Genomic DNA, 20,556 nt, shown 5'->3' on the forward strand with positions numbered 1-20,556 from the left:
TCGACTTCCACACATTCTTCAAGGCTCCCAGGATTTTCGCCCCCTCCCCCACCCTATGATCCACTTCCGCTTCCATGGTTCCATCTGCTGCCAGATCCACTCCCAGATATCTAAAACACTTTACTTCCTCCAGTTTTTCTCCATTCAAACTTACCTCCCAATTGACTTGACCCTCAACCCTACTGTACCTAATAACCTTGCTCTTATTCACATTTACTCTTAACTTTCTTCTTTCACACACTTTACCAAACTCAGTCACCAGCTTCTGCAGTTTCTCACATGAATCAGCCACCAGCGCTGTATCATCAGCGAACAACAACTGACTCACTTCCCAAGCTCTCTCATCCACAACAGACTTCATACTTGCCCCTCTTTCCAAAACTCTTGCATTTACCTCCCTAACAACCCCATCCATAAAGAAATTAAACAACCATGGAGACATCACACACCCCTGCCGCAAACCTACATTCACTGAGAACCAATCACTTTCCTCTCTTCCTACACGTACACATGCCATACATCCTCGATAAAAACTTTTCACTGCTTCTAACAACTTTCCTCCCACACCATATATTCTTAATACCTTCCACAGAGCATCTCTATCAACTCTATCATATGCCTTCTCCAGATCCATAAATGCTACATACAAATCCAATTGCTTTTCTAAGTATTTCTCACATACATTCTTCAAAGCAAACACCTGATCCACACATCCTCAACCACTTCTGAAACCACACTGCTCTTCCCGAATCTGATGCTCTATACATGCCTTCACCCTCTCAATCAATACTCTCCCATATAATTTACCAGGAATACTCAACAAACTTATACCTCTGTAATTTGAGCACTCACTCTTATCCCCTTTGCCTTTGTACAATGGCACTATGCACGCATTCCGCTAATCCTCAGGCACCTCACCATGAGTCATACATACATTAAATAACCTTACCTGTTTACCAAATCATTTTCCCTAACCCTCTCACTTTGCACACCACCTCGACCAAGACACCCTACATCTGCCACTCTATCATCAAACACATTCAACAAACCTTTAAAAATACTCACTCCATCTCCTTCTCACATCCCCACTACTTGTTATCACCTCCCCATTTGCGCCCTTCACTGAAGTTCCCATTTGCTCCCTTGTCTTACACACTTTATTTACCTCCTTCCAGAACATCTTTTTATTCTCCCTAAAATTTAATGATACTCTCTCACCCCAACTCTCATTTGCCCTCTTTTTCACCTCTTGCACCTTTCTCTTGACCACCTGTCTCTTTCTTTTATACATCTCCCACTCAATTGCATTTTTTCCCTGCAAAAATCATCCAAATGCTTCTCTCTTCTCTTTCACTAATAATCTTACTTCTTCATCCCACCACTCACTACCCTTTCTAATCAACCCACCTCCCACTCTTCTCATGCCACAAGCATCTTTTGTGGAATCCATCACTGATTCCCTAAATACATCCCATTCCTCCCCCACTCCCCTTATTTCCATTGTTCTCAGCTTTTTCCATTCTGTACTCAGTCTCTCCTGGTACTTTCCTCTCACAAGTCTCCTTCCCAAGCTACACTTACTCTCACCAACCCTCTTCACCCCAAAATTCACTCTTCTTTTCTGAAAACCCGTACAAATCTTCACCATTAGCCTCCACAAGATAATGATCAGACATCCCTCCAGTTGCACCTCTCAGCACATTAACATCCAAATATTTATATTTATAATATATAATATTTATTATTTGTTTTATTCATTTTGCTTTGTCGCTGTCTCTCGTGTTAGCAAGGTAGCGCAAGGAAACAGACGAAAGAAAGGGCCCAACCCCCCCATACACATGTATAAAAATTACCGTCCACACACGCAAAATACATACCAACACACTTTCCATTTTACCCCAGACCTAAACTTTTTGGCCTTAATTCCAATCCACGAAAAGGTTAAACTCCCTCGGTTATACCAAAAACTTTCGTTCCCAATTCCTCTATTCCCTTTTTGCCCCCCTTTTCACCCTCCTTTCCATGTTCAGAGCCCCGAACCCAAAATAACAAAATCTTTTCCCTCATCCATCTTTAAACCTCCAATTTGGCCCCCTCCCTTTTTCCTTCTCCACTTGGTTCCCTCCCCTCCCCCCTTACCTAACCTTTTTGGCCCAATCTTTCCCACTCTTTCCTTCCATGTGCCAAACCTTTCAAAAACACCCTCTTTTTGCTCTCTCACCACCTTTTTTTAAATTTCCACAAAACTCTCTTACCCTTAATTATTTACTCGTCAAACCACCTCACACCACAATTGTCCTCAAACTTCTCATTTCCAGCACATCCATCCTCCTGCGCAACAACCCCTATCCTTTAGCCCAGCCTCGCAACCATACAACATTGTTGGAACCACTATTCCTTCAAACATACCCATTTTGCTTTCCAAAATAATTTCTGATTTTTTCCCAAACATTCTTCAAGGCCCCAAAATTTTCGCCCCCTCTCCCACCCTATGACCACTTCCGCTTCCATGGTTCCATCCGCTGCCAAAATCCACTCCCAAGTATTTTCCCCCCTTTAAAACTTTAAACCATCCCAATTGACTTGACCCTCAACCCTACTGTACCTAATAACCTTTGCCTTATTCACAATTACTCTAACTTTCTTCCTTCCACACACATTTACCAAACTCAGTCACCAGCTCTGCATTTTCCCTCACATGAACAGCCACCAGCGCTGTATCCATCAGGAACAACAACTGACTCATTTTTCCCAAGCTCTCTCTCCCCAACAAAAACTTCATACTTGCCCCTCTTTCCAAAACTTTTGCATTACCTCCCTAACACACCCATCCAAAAAACAAAATTAAACAACCATGGAGAAAATCACACAACCCCTGCCAGCAAACCTACATGCACTAAAACCCAAATTTCACTTTCCTCCTTCCACACTACAAAATGACCTTACTTTCCTCGATAAAAAACTTTTCACTGCTTCTAACAACTTGCCTCCCACACCATATATTTTTTAATACCATTCCACAGAGCTTCTCTATCAACTCATCTTTATGCCTTCTCCAGATCCATAAATGCTACATACAAATCCATTGCTTTCTAAGTATTTCTCAATCCCTTCTTCAAAGCAAACACCTGATCCACACATCCTCTACCACTTCTGAAACCGCACTGCTCTTCCCCAATCGTTTGCCTGTAACATCCCATTCACCCTCTCAATCAATACCCTCCCATAAAATTTTTACCAGGAATACTCAAAAAAACTTATCCCTCTGTAATTTGAGCACTCACTCTTACCCCCTTTTGCCTTTGTACAATGGCACTAGCACAGCATTCCCCCAAAATCCTCGGCACCTAAACCATGAGTCATACATACTTTAATAACCTTACCAACCCAGTCAAAATACATCACCCCCCTTTTTTTAATAAATTTCCACTGCAAAAACCCTCCAAACCTGCTGCCTTGCCGGCTTTCATCTTCCCAAAGCTTTTTTTAAATACCTCTTCTCTGTTTACCAAATCATTTTCCCTAACCCTCTCACTTTGAAACACCACCTCACCAAAACACCTATTCCTGCCACTCTGTCATCAGACAATTCAACAAAAACCCCTCTCAAAATACTCATTCCATCTCTTCCACATCACCGCTACTTGTTATCCCCCCCCCCCTTTACGCCCTTACTGAATTCCCAGTTGCTCCCTTGTCTTACGCACCCTTTTTTAAACCCTCCTTCCAGAACATCTTTTTATTCTCCCAAAAATTTTAAACTGATAGTTTCTCACCCCAACTCTCATTTGCCTTTTTTTTTCCCCACCTCTGAAACCTTTCCTGACCTCCTGCTCTTTCTTTATACTTCTCCCACTCATTTGCATTTGTTCCCCTGCAAAAATCGTCCAAATCCCTCCTCATTCTCTTTCACTATACTCTTACTTCTTCATCCCCACTCACTACCCTTTCTAAACAACCCACCTCCCACTCTTCTCATGCCACAAGCATCTTTTGCGCAATCCATCACTGATTCCCTAAATACATCCCATTCCTCCCCCACTCCCCTTACTTCCATTGTTCTCACCTTTTTCCATTCTGTACACAGTCTCTCCTGGTACTTCCCCACACAGGTCTCCTTCCCAAGCTCACTTACTCTCACCACCTTCTTCACCCCAACATTCACTCCTCTTTTCTGAAAACCCATACTAATCTTCACCTTAGCCTCCACAAGATAATGATCAGACATCCCTCCAGTTGCACCTCTCAGCACATTAACATCCAAAAGTCTCTCTTTCGCACGCCTGTCAATTAACACGTAATCCAATAACGCTCTCTGGCCATCTCTCCTACTTACATAAGTATACTTATGTATATCTCGCTTTTTAAACCAGGTATTCCCAATCATCAGTCCTTTTTCAGCACATAAATCTACAAGCTCTTCACCATTTCCATTTACAACACTGAACACCCCATGCATACCAATTATTCCCTCAACGGGCCCCATTACCACCTTTGCCCTTCAAAATTTACCCATCACTATAACCCGGTCCTCGGCATCAAAAACCGCTAAAACACTCATTCAGCTGCTCCCAAAACACTTGCCTCTCATGATCTTCTTCTCATGCCCAGTGCATATGCACCAATAATCACCCACCTCTCTCCCACAACTTTCATTTTTTCCCATATTAATCGAGAATTTACTTTCTTACATTCTAATCACATCTCCCACAAATCCTGTTTCAGGAAGTTTTTTCTACTCCTTCCCCCTTTCTCTGTCCCTCACTAACCCCCTGACTTCACTCCCCAGGGCATTCCAAACCACGCTTCCCCATTCCTTTACCCTTGGGGGGGGCTTCCCCCTTTCCCTCAGAAGGGGCCAAAAAACCAGGGTTCCTCCCCTCACGTTTTTTTTTTTTTTACTTTTTTTTTTTCCAAAAGAAGGAACATAGAATTCGCCCAGGTATATTTCAAAGGCCCAAACCTCGTTCTTAACGCACTCTAAAGCGGAAATGGGAATATTTAAAAAAAAAGAAAAATATATATATATATATAAATATATAAATAAAAATATATATAATATATATAAAATATATATATATATATATTATTTTTTTTTTTTTTTCCCTTTGTTGGTCCCGTCCTCCCGCGTTTTTGGGGGTAGCGCAAGGAAACAGACAAAGAAATGGGCCCCCCCCCCCCATACAAAAAACCCCCCCTTAAATCCCAATTTTCCATTTTCAGCACGTTTTAACCCCTGTAAAGCCCATCCCCCTTCCAATCCTCCATACCCCTTTTTGCCCTCCTTTCACCCTCCTGCCCTGTTCAGGCCCCGATCACACAAAATCTTATTTCACTCCATCTTTCCACCTCCAAATTTTGGGTCTCCCTCTCTCCTCGTTCCCCCCACCCTCCGCCACATATACCCTTTTTGGGGGTCAATCTTTCCTCACCATTCCTCTCCATGTGCCCAAACCATTTCAAAACACCTTTTTCTGCCCTCAACCAAGCTCTTTTTATTTCCACACATCCTCTTACCCTTACGTTACATTACTCGATAAAACCCACCTCACACCACACATTTTCCTCAAACATCTCATTTCCAGCACATCCATCCCTCCTGCGCAAAAACTCTATCCATAGCCCACGCCTCACAACCATACAACATGTTGGAACCACTTTTTCCCCTTCAAACATACCCTTTTTTGGGCTTTCCGAATAATGTTTTTCGACTTCCACACTTTTCCTTTTCAAGGCCCCCAGAATTTTCCCCCCCCGCCCCACCTATATCCATTTCCCGCTTCCATGGTTCCATCCGCTGCCAGATCCACCCCCAAATATCAAAAACAAACTTCACCTTCCCCCAAGTTTTCTCTATTCAAACCACCCCCCAAATTGAATTAAACCCTCAACCCTACTGTACCTAAAAACCCTTTCCCTTTTAAATTAAACTTTTACTCTTAACTTTCTTTTTTCCACTACACTTTCCAAACTCAGTCACAGCTCTGCAGTTTCTCACATGAATCAGCCACCTGCGCTGTATAAATCAGCGAACAACACTGACCTCACTTCCCAAGCTCTCTAAACCCCCAACGGGACTTCTATTTTTGCCCTTTTTCCAAAACTTTTGCATTCACCTCCCTAACAACACCCCAATCCATAAACAATTAAACAACCATGGAGACATCACACACCCCTGCCCAAACCTACATTCACTGAGAACCAATCACTTTCCTCTTTTCCCCTACCGTACACATCCCTTTACATCCTCGAAAAAAACTTTTCACTGCTTCTAACAATTTTCCCCCCCCCAAAACACCATATTTTTTAAAATACCTTTCCACAGAGCATACCCTCTATAAACTCTATCAAAATGCCTTCTCCAGATCCATAAATGTTTCATAAAAAACCATTTGCTTTTCTAAGTATTTCTCACATAAAATTCTTCAAAGCAAACACCTGATCCACCATCCTCTACCACCTTCAAAACCCAACACTGCTTTTCCCCAATCTGATGCTCTGTACATGCCTTCACCCTCTAAATAAATACCCTCCCATATAATTTCCAGGAATACTCAACAAACTTATACCTCTGTAATTTGAGCACTCACTCTTACCCCCTTTTGCCTTGTACAAGGCACTATGAAACGTTTTTCCCGCCAACCCTCAGGCACCCACCATGAGTCATACATACATTAAATAACCTTCCCAAACCCAGTCAACAATACAGTCACCCCCCTTTTTTAATAAATTCCACTGCAATCCCCTCCAAACCTGCTGCCTTGCCGGCTTTCAACTTCCGCAAAAGTTTTTACTAACCCTCTTCCTGTTTACCATCATTTTCCCTAACCCCCCCGCACATTGACCACACCCACCCCTCACCAAAACCACCCTTAAATCTCCATTTTTTATTTTTTCCAAATTTGCGCCCTTTACTGAAGTTCCCATTTGCTCCCCTTGCCCTTTCGCACTTTATTTACCTCCTTCCAGAACATCTTTTTATTCTCCCTAAAATTTTAATGATACCTCTCACCCCAACCCCCCATTTGGGCCCTTTTTTTTTTCCACCTCTTCACCCCTTTCTCTTGACCTCCTGTCTCTTTCTTTTATAAATCTCCCACAATCAAATTTTTTTTCCCTGCAAAAATCGTCCCCAAAATGCCTCTCTCTTCTCTTTCCCCTAATACTCATTACTTCTTAAACCCAAACCCCTCACTACCCTTTCTAAATCAACCCCCCCCACTCCCCCCTCTTTCTCATGCCAAAAAGCATCTTTTGCGCAATCCATCAAATGATTCCCTAAATACATCCCATATTATAAATATAGTATATATAATGGAAGATGTGTGGATCTGGTGTTTGCTTTGAAGAATGGATGTGAGAAATACATAGAAAAGGCAAATGGAATTGTATGTAGCATTTATGGATTGGAGAAGGCAAAGATAGATTGATAGAGATCTCTGTGGAAAAAATGTATTAAGACATATATGGTGTGGGAGGCCATTTGTTAGAAGCAGTGAACAGTTTTTTATCGAGGATGTAAGGCATGTATGTACGGTCGGAAGAGCGGAAAGTGATTGGTGTACTCAGTGAATGTAGGTTTGTGGCAGGGGAGAGTGATGTCTCCATGGGTTTTTTTAAAATTTGTTTATGGATGGGGCTGTAAAGTGGAGGTAAATGCAAGAGATTTGGACAAGCGGGGCACAGTTCAGTACTGTAGGGGATGAGAAGAGCTTGGGAAGAGAGTCATTGTATGTTCGACTATGATACACGCTGTGGCTAGACTTCATGTGAGACACTGCAAAGCTGGTGACTGAGTTTTGGAAAAGTGTGTGGCAGAAGAAAGTTAAGAGTAAAGTGAATGAAGAGCAAAGGTTATTAAAGGTACCGTAAGGGTAGAGGGTCACGTCAATTGGGAGGTGAGTATGACAAGAGCAGAACAACTGAGGACGTGAAGTGTTTTAGATATCTGGGAGTGGCCTCTGGCAGAGGATGAACCATGGCAGCGGAAGTTGGATCATAGGGTGAAGTGGGGGAGGGGGTGACACATCCTGGGGCCTTGAAGAATGTATAGGCAGTCGAGACCAATAATCTCGGGAAAGCCACAAAATGGGAATAGAATGAAGGAAATTGGTTCCACCACTGTATGTAATGGTTGCGAGGGCGTATGGGCTATGAGAATACGTTTATGTGCGCAGGAGGATTTGGATGTGCTGGAAATGAGATGTTTGAGGACAAGATGTGGTGATGAGCTGGTTTGATCGAGTGAGTAACGTAAGGGACCAGCGAGATGTGTGGAAAAAACATCACAAGCGTGTGGAGATGCATAGCGGCAGCAGCAGGGTGTTTATGCAGATGGTATTGGCACATGGCGAGGATGCGAGGGAACAGTCAGCCCCCGCTGCAATATGTATATGACGGCGGTGGCGGGCCTCCGGAGCTAGACGGGCGCCCCCCCATTAGGCGGAGGCCAAGCTGGAGAGAAACAGACATTTAGATGTGATCGGGGCCTTAGCCTGCAGGAGGGTGACCAGGGGGCACGGACAAAGTGACAATGGACGCGATATTGGTAAACCCACCTGTGTAGACGAAGCAGTCAGTGGATTGAAGCAGGGCATGTAAGCGTCTGGGTACACCCATGGCAACTGTGTAGAATATTATATTATGCGTGTGTGGACCGTATGTAATCTCCATGTGTATGGGGGCGGTTTGCCATTTCTTATCAGTCTGTCTTCCTTGCGCTACCGTCGAAACGCGGGACAGCAGCGACAAAGTTAAATAAGAAAATAAATAAAAATATATATATATAATCACTACAAAATAGGATTTTATGTAGCATTTATGGATCTGGAGAAGGCATAAGATAGAGTTGCAAGAGATGCACTGTGGAAGGTCTTAAGAATATATGGTGTGGGAGGCAAGTTGTTCGAAGCAGTGCAAAGTTTTATTATCGAGGATGTCAGGCATGTGTACGTGTAGGAAGAGAGGAAAGTGATTGGATTCTCATGAATGTAGTTTGGCGGCAGGGGGTGTGTGATTCTCCAAGGTTGTTATAATTTGTTTATGGAATGGGTTGTCACAGGGAGAGTACATGCAAGAGTCCAGGAACGAGGGGGGGCCAATATGAGTCTGTTGGGGATGAGAGAGCTTGGGAAGTGCGTCAGTTGTTGAATTCGCGTGCATATACAGCGCTGGTGCGCCTGACTCATGTGAGACACTGCAGAGCGGTAGACTGAAGGTATTGGTAAAGATGAGTGAAGAAGAAAGTGAGAGATAACATTTGCATAAGAGCAAGGGTTATTAGGTACAGTAGGGGTGAGGGTCTAGTCAAAATGGGAAGTGAGTTTAATGGAGAAAAACTGGAGGAAATGGAAGTGTTTTAGATATCTGGGAGTGGACCTGTCAGCGGATGGAACCAATGGAAGCGGAAGTGGATCATAGGTGGGAGGGGCGAAAATTTTGGAGCCATGACAAATGTGGGAAGTCGAGAACATTATCTCGGAAAGCAAAAATGGGTATGTTTGAGGGAATAGTGGTTCCAACAATGTTGTATGGTTGCGAGGCGTGGGCTATGGATAGAGATGTGCGCAGGAGGATGGATGTGCTGGAAATGAGATGTTTGAGGACAATGTGTGGTGTGAGGTGGTTTGATCGAGTAAGTAACGTAAGGGTAAGAGAGATGTGTGGAAATAAAAAGAGCGTGGTTGAGAGAGCAGAAGAGGGTGTTTTGAAATGGTTTGGGCACATGGAGAGAATGAGTGAGGATAGATTGACCAAGAGGATATATGTGTCGGAGGTGGAGGGAACGAGGAGAAGAGGGAGACCAAATTGGAGGTGGAAAGATGGAGTGAAAAAGATTTTGTGTGATCGGGGCCTGAACATGCAGGAGGGTGAAAGGAGGGCAAGGAATAGAGTGAATTGGAGTCATGTGGTATACAGGGGTTGACGTGCTGTCAGTGGATTGAAGCAAGGCATGTGAAGCGTCTGGGGGAAACCATGGAAAGCTGAGTAGTAAGTATATTTGCCGTGTGAGGACGTGTGTATGTACATGTGTATGGGGGGGGGTTGGGCCATTTACTACTTTCCGTCTGTTTCCTTGCGCTACCTCGGCAAACGCGGGAGCCAAAACAGCGACAAAGAAAAAAAAAAAAAAAAAAAAAACACAAAAAAAAAAAAATATAGATATATAAAAAATATATAAATATAAATCTTTCTTTTTATCTTATCATACTATCGCCATTTCCCTGCAAAGCGAGGTCGAGTCAAGAACGAGGACTGGGCCCCTGAGGGATCATCCCCACGTGGCCCCCCCTCTCTGTTCCTTCTTTTTGGAAACATTAAAAAAAAAATGAGAGGGGAGGAATTTTCCAGCCCCCCGCTCCCTTCCCTTTTAGTCGCCTTCTACGACCTCGCAGGGAAAACGTGGGAAGTATTCTTCTCCCCTATATCCCCAGGGATAAAAATATATATATATAATATATAAATTATATATATATATATTTATCTATTTATTTATTTTGCTTTTACGCTGTCTCTCGCGTTAAGGAGGGATCACAAGTGAAAACAGATGAAAGAATGGCCTAACCCACCCACATACACAACCATACGTATATAACCATAACTCGCCACACCAAATATACATACCATACATCTCAACGTATACAAATCTATATATATATACACAACAGCCGTCACATATATAAACATGTCATAATGCATACTGTCTCCCTCTATTCATTTCCCATCGCCCCCACCGCCACACATGGAATACCAACCCCCTCCCCCACATGTAGTGCAGGTAGCGGCTAGGAAAAGACCAACAAAGGGCCCCATTCCCGTTCATAACTCAATTCTCTAGCTGTCATAGTAATAATGCACCGAAACCACAGCTCCCTTTCAACAATCCAGGCCCCACACAACTTTCCATGGTTTCCCCCAGATGCTTCCATGCCCTGGTTTCAATCCCACTGACGCACGTCGACCCGGATACCCACATCGCTACAATTCCACTCGATTCCTAAAGCGCACTTTCACCCTTCTGCATGTTCATGCCTCGATCACTCAAAATCTTTTTCACTCATTCCTTCCCACCTCCAAGTTTGGATCTCCCTACTTCTCCCCATTCCCTCCAAATCTGATACAATATCCTCTTAGGTCAATCTTTCCCACTCATTCTCATCCCATGTGACCAAACCACTCAAAACACACTCTTCTGCTCTCTCAACCACACTCTTTTTTATTACACACAATCTCTCTTACCACTTACATTACTTACCCGATCAAACCACCACACACCACATATTGTCCTCAAACATCTCATATCCAGCACATCCATCCTCCTCGTCACAACTCTATCCATAGCCCATGCCTCACAACCATAAACAACATGTTGGAACCACTAATCCTCAACATACCTATTAATTGCTTTCCGAGATAATGTTCTCGACTTCCCCACTTTTTTTCAAGGCTCACTCGAATTTTCGCCCCCCATAATACTCGCCCCCTCACACTCCCCCTCCCCCCCACCCTAAGATTCACTTCCACTTCCAATGGTTCCATCCGCTGCCAAATCCACCCCAGTATCTAAAACACTTTCACTTTCCTCCGTTTTTTTCTCCATTCAAGACTTACCCCCCCAATTGACTTGACCCTCAACCCTACTGTACCTTCCTCTATTCACATTTAACCTTCAACTTTCTTCTTTCACACACCTTACTGACCTCAGTCACGCCGCTCTGCAGTTTCTCACATGTAATCAGCCACCAGCGCTGTATCATCAAGCGAACAACAACTGACTCATTTCCCCCAAGCTCTCTCATCCACAACTGCCACATACTTGCCCTCGTTCCAAAACCCTTCCATTCACCACTCTCCCCTAACAACCCCATCCAAAAACAAATATCAACAACCATAGGAGACATCACACACCCCTGCCGCAAACCTACATTCACTGAAGTGCCAATCACTTTCCTCTCTTCCTTCACGTACCACATGCCTTACAATCCTCGACCAAACACTTTCACTGTCTTCCTAACCAACTTGTCTCCCACACCATATATTCTTAATACCTTTTCCCCAGAGCACTCTATCAACTCTATCATTGCCTTCTCCAGATCCATGAAATGCTACATACAAATCCATATGCTTTTCTAAGTATTTCTCACACATAATACATTCTTAAAAGCAAACCACCTGATCCACACCTCCTCTACCACTTCTGAAAACCAAACTGCCCTTCCCCAATTCTGTAGCTCTGTACATGCCTATCACCCTCTCACAATCAATACCCTCCCATAATAATTTCCCAGGAATACTCAAAAAAACTTATACCTCTGAAATTTGAGCACTCATCTTATCCCCTTTGCCTTTGGTTACAATGGCACGATGCAACATTCTGCCAATCCACACGCACCTCACCATGATCATACATACATTAAATAACCTTCCAACCAGTCAACAATACAGTCACCCCCTTTTTAATAAATTACCAACCTGCAATACCATCCGTAGGTCCGCGCCCTGCTGGCTTCCACCTTCCGCAAAGCTTTTTCTAACCTCTTCTCTGTTCACCAAATCATTTTCCCTAACCCTCCATCACTTTGCATACCACCTCGACCAAAACACCCTATATCCTGCCACTCTATCATCAAATATTATATATATATATATATATAATATAATTTATTTTATTTTTTTATTATACTTTGTCGCTAGTCATCCCGCGTTTTTCGAGGTAGCGCAAGGAAAGCAGACCGAAAGAATGGCCCAACCACCCCCCCCTTACACATGTATAACAGACGATTTCACACACGCAAATATAACATACCTACACAGCTTTCCATGGTTTACCCCCCGACGCTTCACATGCCCTGAGTTTCAATCCCCCTGACAGCAACGTCCAACCCAGGTATACCACAATCGATCCAATTAACTCTATTCCTTGCCCCCCTTTCACGCCTCCTGTAGTTCAGCCCCGAACAACACAAAATCTTTTACACTCGCATCTTTCCCCCCTCCAATTGTCTCCCACTTCTCCTCGTTCCCTCCACCTCCGACACTTAAATCTTCTTGGTCAATCTTTCCTCACTCATTCTCTCCATGTGACCAAACCACTTCAAAACACACTCTTCTGCTCTCTCAACCACACTCTTTTTATTACCACACATCTCTCTTACCCTTACATTACTTACTCGATCAAACCACCACACACCACATATTGTCCTCAAACATCTCATTTCCAGCACATCCATCCTCCTGCGCACAACTCTATCCATAGCCCATGCCTCACAACCATACAACATTGTTGGAACCACTATTCCTTCAAACATACCTATATTTGCTTTCCGAGATAATGTTCTCGACTTCCACACATTTTTCAAGGCTCCTCGAATTTTCGCCCCCTCCCCCACCCTATGATTCACTTCCACTTCCATGGTTCCATCTGCTGCCAAATCCACTCCCAGATATCTAAAACACTTCACTTCCTCCAGTTTTTCTCCATTCAAACTTACCTCCCAATTGACTTGACCCTCAACCCTACTGTACCTTCCTCTTATTCACATTTACCCTCAACTTTCTTCTTTCACACACCTTACTGAACTCAGTCACCAGCTTCTGCAGTTTCTCACATGAATCAGCCACCAGCGCTGTATCATCAGCGAACAACAACTGACTCACTTCCCAAGCTCTCTCATCCACAACTGCCTGCATACTTGCCCCCTCTTTCCAAAACTCTTCCATTCACCTCCCTAACAACCCCATCCATAAACAAATTAAACAACCATGGAGACATCACACACCCCTGCCGCAAACCTACATTCACTGAGTGCCAATCACTTTCCTCTCTTCCTTCACGTACACATGCCTTACATCCTCGATAAAAACTTTCACTGCTTCTAACAACTTGTCTCCCACACCATATATTCTTAATACCTTCCACAGAGCATCTCTATCAACTCTATCATATGCCTTCTCCAGATCCATAAATGCTACATACAAATCCATTTGCTTTTCTAAGTATTTCTCACATACATTCTTAAAAGCAAACACCTGATCCACACATCCTCTACCACTTCTGAAACCAAACTGCTCTTCCCCAATCTGATGCTCTGTACATGCCTTCACCCTCTCAATCAATACCCTCCCATATAATTTCCCAGGAATACTCAACAAACTTATACCTCTGTAATTTGAGCACTCACTCTTATCCCCTTTGCCTTTGTACAATGGCACTATGCAAGCATTCCGCCAATCCTCAGGCACCTCACCATGAATCATACATACATTAAATAACCTTACCAACCAGTCAACAATACAGTCACCCCCTTTTTTAATAAATTCCACTGCAATACCATCCGTAGCCGCTGCCTTGCTGGCTTTCATCTTCCGCAAAGCTTTTACTACCTCTTCTCTGTTCACCAAATCATTTTCCCTAACCCTCTCACTTTGCATACCACCTCGACCAAAACACCCTATATCTGCCACTCTATCATCATATATATATATATATATATATATATATATATAATTATATTATTTTTTTATTATACTTTGTCGCTGTCTCCCGCGTTTGCGAGGTAGCGCAAGGAAACAGACGAAAGAAATGGCCCAACCCCCCCCCTTGCACATGTATATACATACGTTCACACACGCAAATATACATACCTACACAGCTTTCCATGGTTTACCCCAGACGCTTCACATGCCCTGATTCAATCCACTGACAGCACGTCAACCCCGGTATACCACATCGATCCAATTCACTCTATTCCTTGCCCTCCTTTCACCCTCCTGTATGTTCAGGCCCCGATCACACAAAATCTTTTTCACTCCATCTTTCCACCTCCAATTTGGTCTCCCACTTCTCCTCGTTCCCTCCACCTCCGACACATATATCTTCTTGGTCAATCTTTCCTCACTCATTCTCTCCATGTGCCCAAACCATTTCAAAACACCCTCTTCTGCTCTCTCAACCACGCTCTTTTTATTTCCACATATCTCTCTTATCCTTACGTTACTTACTCGATCAAACCACCTCACACCACATATTGTCCTCAAACATCTCATATCCAGCACATCCATCCTCCTGTGCACAACTCTATCCATAGCCCACGCCTCGCAACCATACAACATTGTTGGAACCACTATTCCTTCAAACATACCCATTTTTGCTTTCCGAGATAATGTTCTCGACTTCCACACATTCTTCAAGGCTCCCAGGATTTTCGCCCCCTCCCCCACCCTATGATCCACTTCCGCTTCCATGGTTCCATCTGCTGCCAGTTCCACTCCCAGATATCTAAAACACTTTACTTCCTCCAGTTTTTCTCCATTCAAACTTACCTCCCAATTGACTTGACCCTCAACCCTACTGTACCTAATAACCTTGCTCTTATTCACATTTACTCTTAACTTTCTTCTTTCACACACTTTACCAAACTTAGTCACCAGCTTCTGCAGTTTCTCACATGAATCAGCCACCAGCGCTGTATCATCAGCGAACAACAACTGACTCACTTCCCAAGCTCTCTCATCCACAACAGACTTCATACTTGCCCCTCTTTCCAAAACTCTTGCATTTACCTCCCTAACAACCCCATCCATAAACAAATTAAACAACCATGGAGACATCACACACCCCTGCCGCAAACCTACATTCACTGAGAACCAATCACTTTCCTCTCTTCCTACACGTACACATGCCATACATCCTCGATAAAAACTTTTCACTGCTTCTAACAACTTTCCTCCCACAACATATATTCTTAATACCTTCCACAGAGCATCTCTATCAACTCTATCATATGCCTTCTCCAGATCCATAAATGCTACATACAAATCCAATTGCTTTTCTAAGTATTTCTCACATACATTCTTCAAAGCAAACACCTGATCCACACATCCTCAACCACTTCTGAAACCACACTGCTCTTCCCGAATCTGATGCTCTGTACATGCCTTCACCCTCTCAATCAATACTCTCCCATATAATTTACCAGGAATACTCAACAAACTTATACCTCTGTAATTTGAGCACTCACTCTTATCCCCTTTGCCTTTGTACAATGGCACTATGCACGCATTCCGCTAATCCTCAGGCACCTCACCATGAGTCATACATACATTAAATAACCTTACCTGTTTACCAAATCATTTTCCCTAACCCTCTCACTTTGCACACCACCTCGACCAAGACACCCTACATCTGCCACTCTATCATCAAACACATTCAACAAACCTTCAAAATACTCACTCCATCTCCTTCTCACATCCCCACTACTTGTTATCACCTCCCCATTTGCGCCCTTCACTGAAGTTCCCATTTGCTCCCTTGTCTTACGCACTTTATTTACCTCCTTCCAGAACATCTTTTTATTCTCCCTAAAATTTAATGATACTCTCTCACCCCAACTCTCATTTGCCCTCTTTTTCACCTCTTGCACCTTTCTCTTGACCTCCTGTCTCTTTCTTTTATACATCTCCCACTCAATTGCATTTTTTCCCTGCAAAAATCATCCAAATGCTTCTCTCTTCTCTTTCACTAATAATCTTACTTCTTCATCCCACCACTCACTACCCTTTCTAATCAACCCACCTCCCACTCTTCTCATGCCACAAGCATCTTTTGTGGAATCCATCACTGATTCCCTAAATACATCCCATTCCTCCCCCACTCCCCTTACTTCCATTGTTCTCAGCTTTTTCCATTCTGTACTCAGTCTCTCCTGGTACTTCCTCACACAAGTCTCCTTCCCAAGCTCACTTACTCTCACCACCCTCTTCACCCCAACATTCACTCTTCTTTTCTGAAAACCCGTACAAATCTTCACCTTAGCCTCCACAAGATAATGATCAGACATCCCTCCAGTTGCACCTCTCAGCACATTAACATCCAAAATATATATATTTATATATATATATTTATTATTTGTTTATTCATTTTGCTTTGTCGCTGTCTCTCGTGTTAGCAAGGTAGCGCAAGGAAACAGACGAAAGAATGGCCCAACCCGCCCACATACACATGTATATACATACACGTCCACACACGCAAAATACATACCTATACATCTCAATGTACACATATATATACACACACAGACATATATACACATGTACATAATTCATACTGTCTGCCTTAATTTGTTGCCATCGCCACCCCGCCACACATGGAATATAACCCCCTCCCCCCTCATGTGTGCGAGGTAGCGCTAAGAAAAGACACCAAAGGCCCCATTCGTTCACACTCAGTCTCTAGCTGTCATGTAATAATGCACCGAAACCACAGCTCTCTTTGCACATCTAGGCCCCACACAACTTTCCATGGTTTACCCCAGACGCTTCACATGCCCTGGTTCAATCCATTGACAGCACGTCGAACCCAGTATACCACATCGTTCCAATTCACTCTATTCCTTGCATGCCTTTCACCCTCCTGCATGTTCAGGCCCCAATCACTCAAAATCTTTTTCACTCCATTTTTCCACCTAAAGTTTGGTCTCCCACTTCTCCTCGTTCCCTCCACCTCTGACACATATATCCTCTTTGTCAATCTTTCCTCACTCATTCTCTCCATGTGACCAAACCATTTCAAAACACCCTCTTCTGCTCTCTCACCACACTCTTTTTATTTCCACACATCTCTCTTACCCTTACATTACTTACTCGATCAAATCACCTCACACCACATATTGTCCTCAAACATCTCATTTCCAGCACATCCACCCTCCTGCACACAACTCTATCCATAGCCCATGCCTCGCAACCATACAACATTGTTGGAACCACTATTCCTTCAAACATACCCATTTTTGCTTTCCAAGATAATGTTCTTGACTTCCAAACATTCTTCAATGCTCCCAGAGTTTTCGCCCCTTCCCCCACCCTATGATTCACTTCCGCTTCCATGGTTCCATCCGCTGCCAGATCCACTCCTCAAGTTTTTCTCCATTCAAACTTACCTCCCAATTGACTTGACCCTCAACCCTACTGTACCTAATAACCTTGCTCTTATTCACATTTACTCTAAAGTTTCTTCTTTCACACACTTTACCAAACTCAGTCACCAGCTTCTGCAGTTTCTTACATGAATCAGCCACCAGCGCTGTATCATCAGCGAACAACAACTGACTCACTTCACAAGCTCTCTCATCCACAACAGACAGCACACTTGCCCCTCTTTCCAAAACTCTTGCATTCACCTCCCTAACAACCCCATCCATAAACAAATTAAACAACCATGGAGACATCACACACCCCTGCCGCAAACCTACATTCACAGAGAACCAATCACTTTCCTCTCTTCCTACACGTACACATGCCTTACATCCTCGATAAAAACTTTTCACTGCTTCTAACAACTTGCCTCCCACACCATATATTCTTAAAACCTTCCACAGAGCATCTCTATCAACTCTATCATATGCCTTCTCCAGATCCATAAATGCTACATACAAATCTATTTGTTTTTCTAAGTATTTCTCACAAACATTCTTCAAAGCAAACACCTGATCCACACATCCTCTACCACTTCTGAAACCACACTGCTCTTCCCCAATCTGATGCTCTGTGCATGCCTTCACCCTCTCAATCAATACCCTCCCATATAATTTACCAGGAATTCTCAACAAACTTATACCTCTGTAATTTGAGCACTCACTATATATATATATATATATATATATATATATATATATATATATATATATATATATATATATATATATATTTATCTATTTATTTATTATACTCTATCAGTCTCCCGTGTTAGCAAGGCAGTGCAAGTAAACAGACGAAAGAATGGCCCAACCCACCCACATACACATGTATATACATACACATCCACACACGCACAAATACATACCTATACATTTCAACGTATACATATATATATATACACACACACAGACATATACATATATACACATGTACATAATTCATACTGTCTGCCTTTATTCATTCCCATCGCCACCTCGCCACACATGGAATAAAGACCTCCTCCCCCCTCATGTGTGCTAGGTAGCGCTAGGAAAAGACAACAAAGGCCCCATTCGTTCACACTCAGTCTCTAGCAGTCATATAAGAATGCATCGAAACCACAGCTCCCTTTCCACATCCAGGCCCCACAAAACTTTCCATGGGCAGAGATAAGTGGTGTACGTGTCCTTTATTTTTTTTTCAAAATATATAAGAACATCAAGAGATTCTTCACAAATGCAGCCTTTAGACAAAACAACAATCATTTCTAACATTTTTCCCCTATTTCCTACAACTGAAATTAATACCAAAATTGCTATACAGGGGAGTAGAGCAATATTCTGCCATTATAGAATTCCTTAAAAAAATAACAAAGATTCCAATTGAGAGAAAAAAAAGCATCCTTATAAATATGGCATCTCTTTTCCAGGCTTTTCCTTAAGTTCTAATATTGTAATCAAACCGGTCATGCACAGCACATAAGGCGCCGAATGTACACACACAGACGACAGCGCAATCCCCAGCAGGAGACGAGCATATTTCCCTAATATACCATATCCTCTTCCCTTAATATTTAAGACAAAGCTCTAATCATGACCTATAGTTAATGATGTAATTAAAACGAGCATCATAAAACGCCTAATAGTAGGCAGTCATAAACTAAAAAGCTAATTTCCATGCGGAGTTCAACAGGTGTTGCAATCATGCACACGTGTCAAAAGCCTCATTAAACTATAACTATGGCGATTTCTTGGTTACTTCAGGCTTAAAGACCCTAAGGCTGCCATGAGTAATTAAGGTGGTCAATACGTTTATAAACAACATCCACTGGAAAGCCTTGACCACTCATAAGTCATGTCATGACATGACAGATGCTGTCACTACACACATGGTTCTTATAGTCTATATCCACATCATCCTCTCTATATAACGAGAAATGGAATTAAAAACACCAAGAAAAGTTTGCCTGACCTGAAAATCCAAAATGTACACACGACTCCTTCCTTGTGAACTGTCATCATCAGTGTTACCAACACCGTTCCACTAATTTCATCCAACATAATCCGAAAAATTCAATTTTTGAGTAATATCAAAATGAATCATAGACAATAAATCCTCTACCTTTTAACAAAAAATAAAATTGGAAATAAATATTAGAATGAATATTTTTTGAAGAAATAAAAATAATTTCCTCCTTACCCAAACGCGTCCTGGACGTCGGATACACCAAATGCATCCGACTTCGTCAACAACATATATTCTTTACACCTTCTAGTAAACTCCCAGATATTCTACCCATAATAAAAAAATATATATCAACACAAAATATTGTTTGATGTTATTACAATGGTAAAATCTTCGTCGCTTTTCCACGTATATAATTGATCTCATCTGGCATAGTTGCACCTGACGGGTCACTTTTCCAGGTTCAGGACCACGTCAGGTCAAGTCAGGTCAGAGGCCCTAGTTAATGCTCAATGGTGATATATAATCACATCAGACAGGCACATCATCGCACCACAGTAGGACAAACGTATAAAAAGATCGTAGTGAATAAAGCCCGTAAAATATGATTACGCGGGACGAGTAATGGCTGCCTGGCGT

General features: G+C 42.7%; 1 protein-coding gene across 1 annotated transcript in view; it reads right to left on the minus strand.

The window, feature by feature from the left end:
* Nucleotides 1–20,000, minus strand: part of LOC139761764 (ufm1-specific protease 1-like) — a 57,572-nt gene extending 37,572 nt beyond the window's left edge. Inside the window, exon 1 of the mRNA XM_071686200.1 lies at nt 19,924–20,000. The gene's annotated coding sequence lies outside the window, so the exon portion shown is untranslated. The remainder of the gene's footprint in view (nt 1–19,923) is intronic.
* Between the last annotated feature and the right edge of the window lie 556 nt (nt 20,001–20,556).

The sequence above is a fragment of the Panulirus ornatus genome, chromosome 41 (assembly GCF_036320965.1).
Source record: "Panulirus ornatus isolate Po-2019 chromosome 41, ASM3632096v1, whole genome shotgun sequence".
NCBI lineage: Eukaryota > Metazoa > Arthropoda > Malacostraca > Decapoda > Palinuridae > Panulirus > Panulirus ornatus.